Source organism: Budorcas taxicolor, chromosome 6, assembly GCF_023091745.1.
Source record: "Budorcas taxicolor isolate Tak-1 chromosome 6, Takin1.1, whole genome shotgun sequence".
Taxonomy (NCBI): domain Eukaryota; kingdom Metazoa; phylum Chordata; class Mammalia; order Artiodactyla; family Bovidae; genus Budorcas; species Budorcas taxicolor.
This window is the reverse complement of record NC_068915.1, coordinates 450,831-468,943: the sequence shown is the minus strand read 5'-3', so window position 1 is coordinate 468,943 and position 18,113 is coordinate 450,831. Positions and strand designations below refer to the sequence as shown.

Below are 18,113 nucleotides of genomic sequence, written 5' to 3'. Positions count from 1 at the left end.
AGATGATCTGAATAAATATTCAGAATAAATGAAAGAGTGGCTAATAGTGCATGGTCAGATTTAGTTCTGTACATTTTGGAGACCAGCCAGGTTGGAGACAAGCAGGGTTTTAGGGCAAGAGACAGAGTTTTAATATATAAGACTACTCTTAAAGGTCTAGTCTCCACAGTAAGCCAAAGGAGTGAGAAGTGGGGGAAGGTTACAGGGGTGAATTTATGTGACCTTCAAATGATTTTTTTTCTAATAGAATACTAGGAAAAATTAGAGAGCAATTCTAAGGTGAACTTTCTGAGTATCATTCTGAAGTAAATTTTATTGTAAGCATTCTGTGTTTTTGTCTCTTAAACATATGACAAAATAATTATAATGATAATGACATATAATTAAAATGAATTTTCATTTCATTCTATCAAATATTGAAATAAAATTTATTTGACAAATGCGTACTGAATATTTAAAATAATCAAAGTGAAGAGTGAGGATATAATGGGAAAACTAATGGAATTAATAATTTGATTCATGATGAGATACAGTGCCATATCATTGATTAAATGAGGAATGTATTGTATAATCTAATTCATCAAATCCTTCATAACTTGTCATTATCCAGTCACAATCTTATGGGAGAACTAGATAACTCACTTACTACATGAAAATTTTAATAAAGCCTCCTAGATGATTTTAGTCTTTTTTCCACCTAGCACAATTCCTGACACACAGTAATTGATAACTGGTTAATAACCTGTCCCACATCCAAAAGACATGAGTTTTAGTTTCCTTTCTTTAGGGATTAAACAAGTAAAATGGCTCAGAAAGTTTATATAATTTGTTCTAAAGTCAAACATTCACTATTCAATATAGATTTGAATGGCATAAATTTTGTTTGGTTTTGTTTTTCATTATGTCCAGATTAGGGAGAAAATGAGGCACTGGCCTTAACTTTCACCAAGATAAGATTGTTTTAGAGAGATAAGCTAAAGCACTTAACGGTATCTCGTAATAATTAGGAAAAAAAAAAAATGAAGCAAGGTAGATAGTTCTAAGAACCACAAGACTTAGAATATGTGAGTAACTATAGCATGGTGGGCTATAGTTACTGAAATCAACCTGGAAGTAGTAGGAGTTTAATAGACTGTGATAGTATTGAGTAAAGATTGGTTTGAAACTGCTAGTCCAGGTTCACTTCTTCAGGAAATAATTAGGGATTCCAGAGAAGAATACTTAAGTCTGAACTATAGATGATGGAGCCTTCTATATACCTGGATTGGATAAAGATAATTTAAAATATCAGACTATAAAGGATCAAAGGAAAAGGAAAGCTGGTGGAGTTGTGTTTCTTTCTGAGACTGGCTCAGTTAATCTTAAAGGAAATGAGACACGATAACCTGGAGGGGAGTTGTAAATCATTTGTTTGGAAAATAATAGTCATCAACATCCAGCTATTGACTGCTCAAAATTTATGTTGGAACCATGGACAAGGAGTTAGGGTCCAGCAGAGATTCTTAAACATATAGTTTAACTCCCATTGCTTATTGAAGCCTAAACTGAAATACAAAAAATGAATGTGGCATACTCATACCAACAAATTAGAAAATAGTACAACAAGATGAAGGAGACAATATTTTGCTTCACTTTTCAAATAGTCCAGTATTTTAAAGAATATCTTCTGTTGATATAATTATTAATTTTTGAAAATTTGAAAATGACTCTTATAGACATATGAGTCACAGTTTCTATTTTCCATAGACATAACTGAAAATAGGGAAAATGCTTTCAAGTTGTTCAGGAATATAGATTATAGTTTTGAGTCATGCATTAAACAGTTTTTATATTTTAAAATGCAAATTAATTTCTAGGTATTTTTCACATATTCCTTCTCTTTCAAATGGCCTAGACTGAGTGCATTTTCAAGATTAAAATTTTTAAATAATTCTCAATTTGCCTGAAATAGTCAACTATTGGTAAGGCAAAAGAATCTGCATTTTAAAAGCTTTTACTTATTTTCTTGATAATCCATAATCATTTCATTGATTTTCCACTTTTAGTCTGCAAACGCACTTACCAAAATGGCATTTACATTGTCTTTTTCAAATATGATTTAACCTGCTATCTGATAAAGAATCTCAGAGGTAGGATTTTAGACAAATTGTAAGGGAAAAAAACGCTGAGAAAATATAAGTTAATTGATTAATTCATGCAGTAAGTCAAGTATTAAATAAAGAATAATTTGTGATTGAATATATAACTTACAGTGTTTCCCACAAAATCAAAAGAATATAATTTAAGGGAGAAGTTAGAATAGAGCCCTGCATTCTTTTAAATTATTGGGAATTATTTTAAAAGCCTAAAATGTAATTTTAAGTTGAATGAGATGGCTTATTTGACCACTACAAATATCCTCTCTTCACTCTTCAGTTGTTACATATTTAAATGTCATTTTGTGGCCATTGATGATGACTCTCATACACTAGATAGATTTGCAGTTTTTCTCTTCCAAACCCTACTTTATGTACACAGATTTGAATGTCAATTTCACTGAAAATGAAAAATAAGGAGAGGAGCGTTACAGATTTGAAAATAAATTTTGAATATATTGGTTCTGAAGTTTGGAGTAAATGAAATAAAATATTTTAAATACTAAGGTCTTGTGTTTTATATAGTTGAAGTAGAGAATTTTGGTGTGATTTAGTGGAATGATTAATTCTCAGTAGTTCTCCCTAGTCTATGCTTCTTTAACTTCTGCCAGTAGAAAGGTATTGGTTTGTTCAAAGGTGTAATAGTTATGAGCATATTATTAGAGCTGGTCTTACATTACTTTACAGCAGGGACTAAGAGGAGGAGGAGGTAATAGGAATGGAAGAGAGAAAACCCAGCCTGAGATACAGGAACTGAGACACCAGCCTGAGATACATGTGATACAGGAACAGAAAGAAGCAAACATTTTCAGGATGACTGATTATTAGGAAGAGTTGAACAGCTTGAGTACATCGATTAGAAAGAAGCCAATTTATGCAAGTGAGTAAGACACTGTATGAGACTAAAATTCAAGTGAAACAACCTCAAATGCCTTACTGAATGTAGAAAACAAATATTTTTAAAGTTTGAGATGATACCTTTTGAAAAAATAGAGGTAATTATACTTTATTTGTTATCTTTTTGTTTGACTATAAAATATAATATTCTATCTGTAAATTAAGCACATTTGTAAATTAATCATATTTGTAAATTAGGTACGGCAGATATATAGCTGATTTTGGCCATGTATATAAACCTCATGATTCCAAATTGGTTAATTTTTTCTACTTATCACATTTTCGCCTAGGATAGATGGAAGGAAATTTCTCACATATAACATTATCCACAGATAAGTGCTTTTTTATTTTCTCTCAAATTTTCATTTCTCTGTCTATTTTCTCAATAACAAATAGAATAGGAAAGGGATGACTGATTTTTTTCTACAGTACCATTTCTTGAATTCTACCAGGGCATATTATCCAGTTATGTTTGATAATACATGCTAATAGAATGGTTGCATAAATATGCTGCATTCTACAGTGTTAGTTTTTAAATCAGGTATCAAAGTTGTTTATCAGGAATTAATATTTTTCAGAAAGGGACAAAAAGAATGCAAGGAAAACCTTTCAAAATCAAAATCAAAATCAAAATCTTTTTCTTCACATTTTGAATGCTTTCCATTTTAAAATGCCCATGACAAGGAATAATATACATCATTGTATTTACATATTTATAAAGATTGATAACTATTTAATTTCGGGTGGCTACAAACTGCTCTGAGTCATGGAAAATAGGAATAATGTCACAGAATTTATTCTCTTAGGACTTTCTCAGAAAAAGGAAATTGAAATTCTCTGTTTTTTATGGTTCTTACTTTGTTACATTGCAATTCTGATTGGAAACCTACTTGTCATGATTTCTATCGCCTCCAGTCAATTTATGAAGCAGCCCATGTATTTCTCTGACCTTTGTTACACCTCCACTGTGACTCCCAAGTTGATCGCTGACTTGCTGGCAGCAAAGAAGACCATTTCCTACCATGGTTGCATGACACAGCTCTTCATCATGCACTTCTTTGGGGGGATCGAGGTCTTCATCCTCACGGGGATGGCCTATGATCACTATGTGGCCATCTACAAGCCTCTGCGCTGCAGTCTGATCATGACCAGACAGAAGTGTGTTGCCATGATTGCTGCTTCCTGCACTGGGGGTTCCTGTGTTCCTTCGGTCAGTTTCTCCTGGCCATCTTTCTACCGTACTGTGGCCCCAACGAAATAGATCATTACTTCTGCAATGGGTATCCATTGCTGAAACTGGCCTGCACTGACACCACCAGAATCGTTCTCTTGTCATCACCAATTCGGGCCTCATGGGCCTGGTGACTTTTGTGGTCTTGTTGATATCCTACTCTATCCTACTCCACTTGCAGTTCCCACATCACTGTGGTGGTCCTCTCTTTTGCTCCTTTATTCTACATTTACTTTCGACCAGCAACTACTTTACCAGAAGACAAAGTGTTCCCTCTTTTATGTACTATCATTGCTCCCATGCTCAATCCTCTAATCTACACAGTGAGAAACTTTGAGATGAAGAATTCCATAAAGAAACTCTAGTGCCATATGGCAGTAAGAAAGGAAATGAACTAAAAGATACCTTTGATTTTCACCACTGAACTTTTTGAATATAGTAATTTTCTACACTGAAGACTTTAAAATGTATAATGCTTCCTTATATGCTTTTTTGTTTCATTTTGTTTTAGCAATATATAGATTTAATTATGAGCAAAAGCTTACAACTCCCCAGATTTATCCATACTCTCTGCTGTGCTCTTTACTAGTTTTCTTGTTTTCTTATTTATATCTCCTCTTCCCCTCTGATCTTTTGGCTGTATAGTCAATTTAGATATTTTGCAGTAGACTATCAAAGGCATCATGTAATACAAATAAACACTGAGAACCCATAGAGCCCATTCTTGTATGTGACTTTATTCAATAAAGCCAATTCCGGGTAGCAATGATTTAGAAGATAATTCCAACATTTTACTTGGATCATTTAAAGAATATCCTAAAAGACCAAATTTTGGACCTGCAATTTCTTAAAAATATAGCTTTCTACTCTGATAATTGTGTAGCCAGCAGCCATCTGGAGCTTCTCATATGTCCAACACCAGTACTCTTATCTAAGCCCCACATCAATCTCTTTTCTTTTGTTCAAATGAACTGTCTCTCCCAACTTTGTCCATGTAAACGTGAACTGTAACTCTGGCTAATTCTAGCACCTGATAGTGTATATTTGTTATGGGCATGTGTTCTGGACCCAGAATTGCTTACTAACTGTGAAGACTGGGACATATGCTCAACAAACAGATGCTCAACAAACCATCCACCAAGTGATAATAATAGTCCAACACACAGTCTTGTGAGGATATGTGCAGGACTGAAACACTGCTTGGTCACACAGTAAATGCTCAATACATATGAGCTATTTTATTGCCCAGTCTCCTGTTATGCATCAGAAATGTAACCATTCTGATAATAACTTTCCTTTGGAGAAGTGAGGGTGTGAGAATGGGACTCATATTAATGTCATGTTCCAACTCGGTTTCCCTGGTGGCTCAGACACTAAAGAATCCACTTGCAATGTGGAGGATCTGGGTTCAATCCTTGGGTTGGAAAGATCCCTTGGAGGAACTCATGACAATCTGTTCCAATATTCTTGCCTGGAGAATCCCCATGGAGAGAGGTACCCGGCAGGCTACAGTCTAGGGGGTCACAAAGAGTAGGACATGACTGAGTGACTAAGCAAAGCACGGTGTGCAATGGGCACCTATTACTGGTGAAATTATTATTTTTTTTTCTTAGAATGGGCAAGTAGAGAATACCACTTAAAGTCAATGATCACATCTTTGTCACTGTTCAAGTTAATAGCAGTTTTTCCAGTAGGAACTGAAAGTCATCCTGGAGCACTTTTGCCCAATGTCAGAAATAACTAGGAGCAAGATTAGGCCTCTAGATAAATGATTAGGAATGGGTAGAATCTCAAAAGTCTTTAAAAAACTTCGTAGATATGATGTACTTGCATGAGAATTTGTTTTCAAGTTGTAGAGAAAGCCAGGTTAGATAAAAATGAGTTGTCAATGTTGAGGATTCTTAAAATGGGTTCATAATGTAAAAAAGAAAAATAGCATAGTTCTATGACTCAATTGAAAATGCCCAACAAATAAACCTAAAAACATTATGTGCTAGAAATTCTTATAGAAAATCCTAACATATTTGCATGTTGTTCTTTTAAATCTAGTTCTTAACAGCTATCGAAAACTCCTGGATAGGGCATGCATAGTATACATGTCAGAGAACACAACAGAGCAGGAAAGTGAAAGATCACTTTCTGGTGTGAAATAAGCAGGGTCTTTAATAAGAAGATCAGCCAACCCTCAAAGTTTCCTTCTGCTTCAGAAGCCCTATCCTCCAACCAATGAGACTTGTATTATTAAAAAATAAAACTTCAAAAATTAACACAAATGTCTCTGTTTTATTTTTATTCTTGGAATAAAAGTTGTGAATGTGGATTATTAAAATACCTGGAGTCTGCAGCAACATGGATGGACCAATACATTATCTTACTAAGTAAAGTAAGTCAGACAGATAAAAACAAATATATGCAATCACTTACATGTGTGTTTTTTTTTTAAACATACATAAATGGACTTATTTATAAAGCAGAAAAAGACTCACAGACACAGAAAACAAACATAGTTACCAAAAGGAAAAGGGGAGGGGAGGGATAAATTGAGAGTTTGGGATTAACAGATACAGACTACCGAACATAAAATAGATAAACAACAATGATTATTGTATAGCACAGGAAACTATACTCAATAACTTGTAATAACCTATAATGAAAAGTAATCTGAGATGAAAAATATACATACATATGAACACACATATATATGAACTGAATCACATGACTATATACCCCAAACCAACACAACATTGTAAATGAACTATAGTTTAATAAGATAAGTAAGCAAACACTTCATTGTCAATATCAATCATTAACCAGGGAATTATGATTTAACTCCTTTACTTTTGCAAATTGATCTCCTCCCTTCTCAGCTTCTCAAGAGCATCAGCCATATTTTTCTCTTCAGTTGGATCATTAATAGCATATATAATATCAAGAAAGAGAACAGTGAGATTCTTTTTAATTTAGGGAGTGATCTTACTAGTTCTTGCATTCAGGTTATTATCTACCTTTCATATTTCTGGCTAAGATATTTTACAACTCAAAATAGAGAAGTTGACTCACAAAGTAATATCAATGTCAACAATGTCTGGCCATAGATATTCAAATTGTGTCAGGTGAAATGTAATTAATGATAGCCCTTTGGAAACTTGACTAGTTTTGCATCAACTTACAAATTCATTTTAGCACCCCTTACTGATGAAAATATGTGGTGAACTGTTGCCTGAACTGATGGTAACATCTTACTGTTTTCTACATTAAATACTAATAATAAATTCAATAGAATCTTTGACATGTCCATTCATCATTTGCATAAAAATTCAATAATGTTCTCTTTTAAAATGTATCCTTTGACAAATGGTAAGCTTTAAAGAAACTAGAAATAGATCCATTCACAGATACCCACCAACTGTTTAAAAAATTTCAATGGTACATGAAAAGATCTTAGAAGCTTTCAGACAAACAATAAAGATTAAGTAAATTTTTTAAAAGATAAATCCAGTCATATGATTTCAACTTTTCAACAAATATAAATACTACATTTGCAGGTAAAAAATGGATGAGAAAATACAATTGTCTTATAGAATTATATAAAGTAAAATTGAAAAAGGACAGAAATGGTATGAACTTAACAGAAGCAGAAGATATTAAGAAGAGGTGGCAAGAATACACGGAAGAATTGTACAAAAAAGATCTTCACGACCCAGATAATCATGATGATGTGATCACTAATCTAGACCCAGACATCTTGGAAAGTGAAGTCAAGTGGGCCTTAGAAAGCATCACTATGAACAAAGTTAGTGGAGGTGATGGAATTCCAGTTGAGCTGTTTCAAATCCTGAAAGATGATGCCTTAAAGGAGCTGCACTCAATATGCCAGCAAATTTGGGAAACTCAGCAGTGCCCACAAGACTGGAAAAGGTCAGTTTTCATTCCAATCCCAAAGAAAGGCAATGCAAAAGAATGCTCAAACTACCACACAATTGCACTCATCTCACATGCTAGTAAAGTAATGCTCAAAATTCTCCAAGCCAGGTTTCAGCAATATGTGAACCGTGAACTCCCTGATGTTCAAGCTGGTTCTAGAAAAGGCAGAGGAATTAGAGATCAAATTGCCAACACCTGCTGGATCATGGAAAAAGCAAGAGAGTTCCAGAAAAACATCTATTTCTGCTTTATTGACTATGCCAAATCCTTTGACTGTGTAGATCACAATAAACTGTGGAAAATTCTGAAAGAGATGGGAATACCAGACCACCTAACCTGCCTCTTGAGAAATCTGTATGCAGATCAGGAAGCAACAGTTAGAACTGGACATGGAACAACAGACTGGTTCCACATAGGAAAAGGAGTACATCAAGGCTATATATTGTCACCTTGCTTATTTAACTTCTATGCATCATGAGAAACGCTGGACTGGAAGAAACACAAGCTGGAATCAAGATTGTGGAGAAGAATATCAATAACCTCAGATGTGCAGATGACATCACCCTTATGGCAGAAAGTGAAGAGGAGCTAAAAAGCCTCTTGATGAAAGTGAAAGAGGAGAGTGAGAAAGTTGGCTTAAAGCTCAACATTCAGAAAACGAAGATCATGGCATCCAGTCCCATCACTTCATGGGAAATAGACGGGGAAACAGTGGAAACAGTGTCAGACTTTATTTGGGGAGGCTCCAAAATCACTGCAGATGGTGATTGCAGCCATGAAATTAAAAGACGTTTACTCCTTGGAAGAAAAGTTATGGCCAACCTAGATAGTATATTCAAAAGCAGAGACATTACTTTGCCAACTAAGGTCCGTCTAGTCAAGGCTATGGTTTTTCCTGTGGTCATGTATGGATGCGAGAGTTGGACTGTGAAGAAGACTGAGAGCTGAAGAATTGACGCTTTGAACTGTTGGAGAGTCCCTTGGACTGGTAGGAGATCCATCCAGTCCATTCTGAAGGAGATCAACCCTGGGATTTCTTTGGGAGGAATGATGCTAAAGCTGAAACTCCAGTACTTTGGCCACCTCATGAGAAGAGTTGACTCATTGGAAAAGACTCTGATGCTGGGAGGGATTGGGGGCAGGAGGAGAAGGGGACGACCCAGGATGAGATGGCTGGATGGCATCACGGACTCGATGGACGTGAGTCTGAGTGAACTCCGGGAGGTGGTGATGAACAGGGAGGCCTGGTGTGCTGCGATTCATGGGGTCGCAAAGAGTCGGACACAACTGAGTGACTAAACTGAACTGAACTGAAAGTAAAATTCAAGAGGCAACTAAGGAATAAATATCTGTATAACATAAGAATGTCCAAGATTTATACTTGACTAAAAATTCTATAGATTAAAAAGAAATGACCCACAACTTCCTATTTGTTTATTTAAAATATACTATTTGTAATTATACATTTGCTTATTTTCTTGTTTATTTCATTTGTCTGTCTCTTTCCTTAGTCTCCAGCCTCGTTGAGGACAAAGGCTGTTTTGTTCACTACTAAATACATTCTCTAGGGCTTCCCTGGTGGCTCTATGGTAAAGAACCCACCTGCCAATGCAGGAGATGTGAGTTTGATCCCAGGGTCAAGAAGTTCCCCTGGAGAAGGAAACGGAAACCCACTCCAATATTCTTATTGGGAAATTCCATGCACAGAGGCGTCTGGCAGGCTACATTCTGTGGATTTGCAAAAGAGTGGGACATAACTTAATGACTAAACAACAGCAAATGCATTCTCCATAGTAAGTTTTGTCCAAGTCAGACCTTTTAGAATTAGAAGATAGTGAATATTTTTATATGAATAAATTTGAGACCATTTTATTTTTGTTATAGTTCTTTTTAAAATATATTTTCTGCAATATGTGGAATATATTCTGCAAATATATGCAACATATTCTGCAAAATATGGAAAATTGAATCAGAAAAAAAGAATATCCTTTTATAAAGGAGTTTGCCTTACAAAGATAAATTGGGAAATTGTCTGCACATCTGCAAGAGAAGCCCATGGGGGCATGTGAGCTTCCTGAAAAAAGAAAAGCATAGGGGTAAATATAGGAGTCTTTTCCAGGCATCAGCCATAAATTATAATGCCCTAACAAGCTTTTTTTTTTTCCTCCCCAGGAAAAATTAAGTCTTAAATCCTGAGTCTACTCTCTGAACTTTTAATTCTATCTGTAGGGTTCTCAGTATTTCCCATGGCAGCTCACTTCAGCCTTCCTCAGCTAACTGATTCTGCCCTGTCCTGACAAATGAGCATTATATACTCCATGTCCATAGTCATTATATACTCAATTTCCTCATAGTTTCCATGTCCCATGTCTGATCTCAGTGCTTTGCATGTTGATGCAATAGGGAGATATAATTAAGAACTTTGGCATGTTTATTTATTAGGTAGAAATTGAGAAATTGAAGCTATGATTTACATCTTTGGCAAAGTATACTGATGGGAAATTTCTGTATCGTCAGAGATATTGAGACCTTTTCTATATTACACATTTTGTCAGAATTCTCCTTAAATGCCAATTTAACATCAAGCAGAATATATCATCTTATATATGTATACATATATATGTATATATGTCACCTTTCTATAGAGACAAAGGTAAAATATCAGAGAGACACATATTTATTTTTTGTGGAAAAAATAAATGGAAAAAATGCATGCCAAAAAAAAATCTCAAAATTAGTTCAATTTACCAAGCATATCTGTAGCAGTGGAACTCACGAGTTCTCCTGTAAGATTTTATGCAATTAAAGATGGATTACTTCATGGAAATTATAATTTTTAAAATTCTGACTTTATATTAGGTGTGAAGCTACATCTTATAAGAAATCTCTCTGATGAGTCAACAGCTGTTAAGTTAAATCCACTTCCTAATTATAATAGTGATTTTCCTTAAAATGAATATTTGAATCAGTCTGATTGTATTTATGATAGAAGCCTTCTAGCTAACATTTGAAAAATTCCAGAAACTTTAAAATGCTATTTTTACTATTTGGGAAAACCTGGCTGCAAGTATCATGAGTTGTGATTTGCACATGAGCCCTTAAAGTTATCAGTGCCATGTCTCTCAGCAGCTATACAAATATTACTAGATTTACTTGTCTTTTCATATTTCACAAATTTAATCATATTGCTAGCCCTTTGGATTCCACTATAGAAAAAAAGTTTAATATGAAGAAGAATGCACTGGCCCATCAGATAAGTGGACAGTATTTCAGTGAAGGATGTGAAGATATATTAAAAATTTTAAAATCAAAACACCAGTATGCTTCTAAGATTAGGCAGAAGCAAAAATGTATGATTAAATTTTCAAACAAGCTATTTGAATGGATGGTATTTAAGTGGTAGGTTTCTTTTTCCTAAGTTTAGTTGAGATGAAGAAAAATTATTAAAGGGGAACATAAACAACTGTCTAATTGGATAAGGTTAATTAATTCAAAAGAAAGAAAACAAAAGTATTAACTGGCTGAAATAAGCAGTACATTTACCTTCAGAAATGTGGAAAGTCAGCTCAACCCAGACCAAAGAGAAAGATTTGGCTAAATGATAGGCTGTTTCCCCAAAGTGAGCAACCCTAGCCTTCTAAGAAACAGCAGATTGTTTATGGCAGGGAAACTCTGCTATGTCTTATCCATATTTATCGCATGTTACAATATTACACATTGCAAATAAGCTATTCAAAATAATACAATATAGCCATTGATATGATAAATATAAATATATTCAATGACAATGAATATTTACTAAATGTTTTATCTTAATATGTACCAGTTTCTGTCCTAAGCTGTTATATAAGTGAACTCATCATATCTTTACAGCAGATCTCAGAGTTAATTACAGTATTATTCATTTTATAGATGAAGAAGCTGAGGTTATATATTTTATCTGTGATTATGCTCCAAGTGAATTTTGGAGCCAGTATCTCATTCTATGTAGGTCAAGAACTCATAACCTTAATTGCAAGAATCTACTACCTCTGGTCCCATCACTTCGTGGGAAATAGATGAGGAAACAGTGTCAGACTTTATTTTGGGGGGCTCCAAAATCACTGCAGATGGTGCCTGCAGCCATGAAATTAAAAGACACTTACTGCTTGGAAGAAAAGTTATCGCCAACCTAGACACCATATTCAAAAGCAGAGACATTACTTTGCCGACTAAGGTCTGTCTAGTCAAGGCTATGGTTTTTCCTGTGGTCATGTATGGATGTGAGAATTGGACTGTGAAGAAGGCAGAGTGCCAAAGAATTGATTCTTTTGAACTGTGGTGTTGGAGAAGACTCTTGAGAGTCCCTTGGACTGGTAGGAGATCCAACCAGTCCATTCTGAAGGAGATCAGCCCTGGGATTTCTTTGGAAGGAATGATGCTAAAGCTGAAACTCGAGTGCTTTGGCCACCTCATGCGAAGAGTTGACTCATTGGAAAAGACTCTGATGCTGGGAGGGATTGGGGGCAGGAGGAGAAGGGGATGACAGAGGATGAGATGGCTGGATGGCATCACTGACTCGATGGACGTGAATCTGAGTGAACTCCGGGAGTTGGTGATGGACAGGGAGGCCTGGCATGCTGCGATTCATGGGGTCGCAAAGAGTGGGACACGACTGAGCGACTGAACTGAACTGAACTGAACTACCACTCAAATAGTGTGAGGACCTCCTAAATTTATAACAATATGGGGGTTCCAAAAGGAAGGAGGGTAAACTAACATCTTCTTGAGCATCAAGCTCTGGATATGTAAGCTTATTTACACTCCACAGTAATCCTGTAAATTAGGCACCACATGCTTATTTTAAGCAAAAAGGAAAAAATATTTAAGGAGGTGAAGACTCTTGCATTTGAGTATCAGAGTTGTGTTATCTCTGAAGTTTCTGATATTAATATTAATAATATTTCCTATCTTGTTCGGGGAAGGACAGTACAAGATCCAATTCCTGAGATGGTTACTTAACATTTTCTCTGAGGCCTTGATCTTATAGTTAGTAATTATGTGTGTGTTATTTGCTCAGTGGTATCTAACTCTTTGTGACCCCATGGCCTGTAGCCTACCAGGCTTCTCTGCCCATGGAATTCTACAGGCAAAAATATTTATTGAACTGTGTGCTGCTGCTGCTGCTGCTGCTGCTGCTGCATCACTTCAGTCATGTCCTACCCTGTGTGACCCCATAGACGGCCGCTCACTAGGCTCCCCCATCCCTGGGATGCTCCAGGCAAGAACACTGGAGTGGTTTGCCATTGCCTTCTCTGATTGAAGTGTGTAACCATTCCCTTCTCCAGAAGATCTTACCAACCCAGGGATTGAATCCTGGTCTCCTTCATGGCAAGCAGATTTTTACCATCAGAGCCACCAGGGAAGCACTTAGTAATTGTTGAGGATGGCCAATAGTTATTAAATATATAGTACTTTCCAGATATGGCTTTAAGAAATTTCATATTTAGAAACTAATTATTCAAAAATCACCATATAAAGAGATATTATCTTTACCTTGATTTTACAGAGAAGTAAACTGAGACACAGAAATAGTAGTGAAATAAACACTGTGTTTGTTACTTTTTACAGTCTCAATGTATCAAGAGACTGTATCAATGTAGCAGAGAAGGGAAGGCAGGAGAGAGATAAACAGATGTCTTCCCCAAATTAATGGAGAATCAGAAGTCACACATTATTGGAACCTGGGGAGATCTTCAGAGATTATCTAATCACTTTTATTTTATGAATGGAAGCCTGGGATCCTAGGGAATGAACAGTTAAGCAATAGAATGGGAGGAAAAAACTAGGTATTTTGCCTACTTATGTAGTGTATATACCAGATGATTACCTGAATACAGGTATAACTGCTTCTATTTTAGATAGCTGAAGAGATTCTTTTATATAGTCATGCAGATTGTGTGAGTGAATTCTCTAATAAATTAAAGGAAGAAGTGCTACATCTTGTTTATTGTATTGTGTTTGGGGGAACTACTTTGGAATTAGAGGAGCCCTTTTCTCAGTATATTATTTCCAAACTAGGCAACTATAATTACAGTCTGATAAGATGTAACTCAAATAACTTCTGAATGTTAATTTATTTTGAAAGAGGAGATAATCTTGCAAGTGAAATATAGACAAATAGGAAGATCAGAGTTGTAGATAAATTAACCTAGAGTTGCTACAAATAAAGTTTAAGAAATATGAAAGTTTCATGGAGTATTTCAAATGAAGGAATTATTTCCTCTTAAATGTCAAAACAGCTTCCCTAGTGGCTCAGAGGTTAAAGCATCTGCGGGAGACCTGGGATAGATCCCTGGGTCAGATCCCTGAGTCAGGAAGATCCCCTTAAGAAGGAAATGGCAACTCACTCCAGTATTCTTGCCTGGAGAATTCCATGGACAGAGGAGCCTAGTGGGCTACAGCCCACGGGGTCGCAAAGAGTCAGACATGACTGAGCAACTTAACTAACTTTAACTTAAAAGTCAAAAAGGATTATGAATCCACTCATAAAAATGATTTGTTCTTCAGTTTTATCATGAATTACCTTAATAAAGGATGATTATTTCTTGTATTATTCCTTCAAAATTATAACACATTGTTCACTTTCCAATTTTTTATTTAATTGATATTTATTTAACATTTATTTTACTTTGCACCAAGTACTGCAAACCACACCCACACACTCTACACCAATTTTGTGATTTCATTAGAAACCACTTAATCAAGCAAATTCTGTAGTTACCTCTATTTTACATCCTAAATTGGCACATTATATGTCACGCTACTTAACACTATTATCTCTTTTTTTTTTATTCTTGAAAAATAATTCCTTACTTCCTCACAAAATAATTTAAATTATGTAAAAACTGGAACTTTGTCTAATTTATCACTGTGCTCTTAGAAGAATATTAGTACTAGATATTCAAAACAGTTGTATTAAATGAAAATGATTTCAGTGGGTCTCAAAATAACTTGCCTTTAAAAGGAATTGGTGCCATTTTAAGTAGATACTAGGTTTCCATTTTCTCATCAATGATTAGTTTAATTGCTTTTGTCATTTCAGACAACTTTCTTGAACATCAGAGCATGGCAGATAGAAATAATGTTACTGAATTTATTCTCTTGGGACTTTCTATGGACAAGAAAGTCTGGATCCTCTGCTTTTTCTTTATCTTATTCTGTTACCTGGCCATTTGGTTGGGGAATTTGATCATTGTGATTTTTATTACACGCAGTCAGCTAATCATCCAACCCATGTACTTCTTCCTTAACTGCCTTACACTCTCAGTTCTCTTCTACAACTCCACTGTGACACCCAAACTCATGACTGACTTTCTGATGGAGAAAAAGGCCACTTCCGATAAAATCTGCATGACACAGCTTTTCACCACACACTTCTTTGGGGGGATTGAGGTCGTCATCTTCACAAGGAGGCCTATGACCATTATGTGGCTGTCTGTAAATCTCTCCACTATGCCATCATCATGAACAGGCAAAGACGTCACTCAATTCTCATAGCATCATGTGCAGGGGGACTTCATTCTCTTGGTCTCTTTCTTCTTGAGATTGTTTTACCTTTCTGTGGCCCCAATGAAATAGATCACTATTTCTGTGATGTGTATCCTTTGTTGAAACTAGCTTGCATTGATACATACAAAATTGGCTTTTTGTCGTTGCCAATTCTGGCTTGATGGGACTGGTGAACTTTGTGGTTTTGATGACCTCCTACATTTTGATTTTGTATAATGTGTGCACATATTTTTCAGAAAGCCACCATAAAGCACTTTCCACCTGTAGTTTCCACATCACAGTCATGATTCTCTTTTTCGTACCTGTCATCTTTGTTTACATTAGACCTGCCACAACATTACCATAAGATAAAGTGTTTATGCTCTTCTACACAATTATTGTCCAAATGCTCAATCCGCTTATCTACACACTTAGAAACATGGAGATGAAAAATTCCATAAGAAGAGTATGGTGCAATAAAAGGTTCTGGGAAGGAAGGTTAATGACTTGAAGGTCATTCGTCTTTGACTCCAGTGACTGTCTTCTCATCACTCCCTCTGTTGCTGATTCTCTCCTGCTAATGGGAAAATCAGTTAGAATGTGTAAAAGCCAAGCCTTCAACAACAGCTTGCCTTCAGTGGTTCCTTCTTTACTTTCCTCTCAATGCATTTTCCTTGGTTTCACTTTTCCCTAATAATCCTCTTTGCTAAAAAAAAAGAAAGAAAGAAAGAAAGAAAGAAATAAAGAAAGAAAAAGAAAAGAAAACTTTTTACAGAGTAAAAACACACTGAAAAATCTAGAGAAAGAATGATGCTGCCAGTTAAAGAATCTTCCTGCTAATGCAGGAGACACAGGTTCAATCCTTGGGCCAGGAAGATCCTCTGGAGAAGGAAATGGCTACCCACTCCAGTGTTTTTGCCTGGGAAATCCCATGCAGAGAGAAATCTGGTGGGCTACAGCCCATGGGGATGCAAAACAGCTGGACATGACTCAGCGACTAAACAACAACAAAAAGGCAGTTATAGGAAAATAGGAACAATTGCATACTGCAAACTGCTTCCAGAACTATATACCTAGCCTCGTATCCTACAACTCTAGATTTCTTTTAATCAAATACCTAGAGTTTTTTTTGTGTGTATTTTTGTGAGCTGCTATTATTTTACTTTAGTGAAGAGAATATATAGATCTAAGTAGAACATAGTATAAAGTCCAGTCTAATAGTCTACATGGCAAGTCGTATAGTCTGAAAAGCAAGTCACTGTGCGATCTGTTTGTGAAATGATATTGTAAGTATTGGGGAATATATATATATATATACACACACACAAACTCATGCTATTTTAACTTGGTTTGACATAAAGTATATATGATCAAGGAATAAATAAACCACAAGGGACTTTGCTACAAAAAAGAATAAAATATAAATCCCTTAGTTCCTCAAAATAGATGATTTATCTCAAAGTAAAAGATTTTCACTTACTATCTAAATTCAAATGTAGAATAATCCTAAAATAATATTTAACAAAATATAGATCAGACTCAGTGATGGGAATATATATATATTCTGCTACTGTGCTTAGGTGTATCTGACTCTGTGGATGCATAGACTATAACCCACCAGGCTTCTCTGTCCATGGGGATTCTCCAAGCCCAAATATCAGAGTGGTTGTCATATTCTCCTCCAGTGGATCTTCCCAACCCAGGGACTGAACCCAGGTTTCCCACATTGCAGCAGACTCTTTACCAACTGAGCCATCAGGAAGTCCCAAGTATACTGGAGTGGGTAGCCTATCCCTTCTCCAGGGGATCTTCCTGACCCAGGAATCAACCAGGAGTCTCCTGCATTGCAGGTGGATTCTTTACCAGCTGAGATACCAGGGAAGTCTGATATATATATATATATATGTATGTATGTATATATATGGTAGAGAGAGAAAAATAGAATTTTTGAGCAATTATCTGATGGAATTTAATGGAGTTAAGACTATCTTTGAAGAAGTAAGATTCATTTACCCAAATATTTATTTTGCTTAAAAACTAAATCAGGTGTTCCTCAGTTTTATCTAGTCTGATAATCCCATTCCACTCTATTTTCTGCCTTTTCTACTATAAATGCATGCCACAGTCCATGGGGTCACAAAGAGTCGGACATGACTGAGGAACTGAACTGAACTGAACTACTTATACATGTCATGATTGAGGATGAAATCTTTGATCTCTGCCTTTATGATGACTTCCTCCTTGCTGAAAAGCTTTAAATAAAACTTTGAGTGTTGCCCTCAATTTTATGGTTTTTCGTTTCCCTTACCTGACTACTTAGGGGGCTTCCCAGGTGGTGCTAGTGATAAAGAACCCACCTGCCAATTCAGGAGACATAAGAGGCATGAGTTCAATCC

The 18,113-nt window shown here is 35.7% G+C and overlaps 2 pseudogenes; both read left to right on the top strand.

The window, feature by feature from the left end:
• The first annotated feature begins 3,798 nt into the window (after positions 1 to 3,798).
• LOC128049959 (olfactory receptor 4P4-like) lies at positions 3,799 to 4,628 on the top strand (annotated as a pseudogene).
• A 10,666-nt stretch (positions 4,629 to 15,294) lies between these two features.
• Positions 15,295 to 16,228, top strand: LOC128049946 (olfactory receptor 4P4-like; annotated as a pseudogene).
• Positions 16,229 to 18,113: the final 1,885 nt, after the last annotated feature.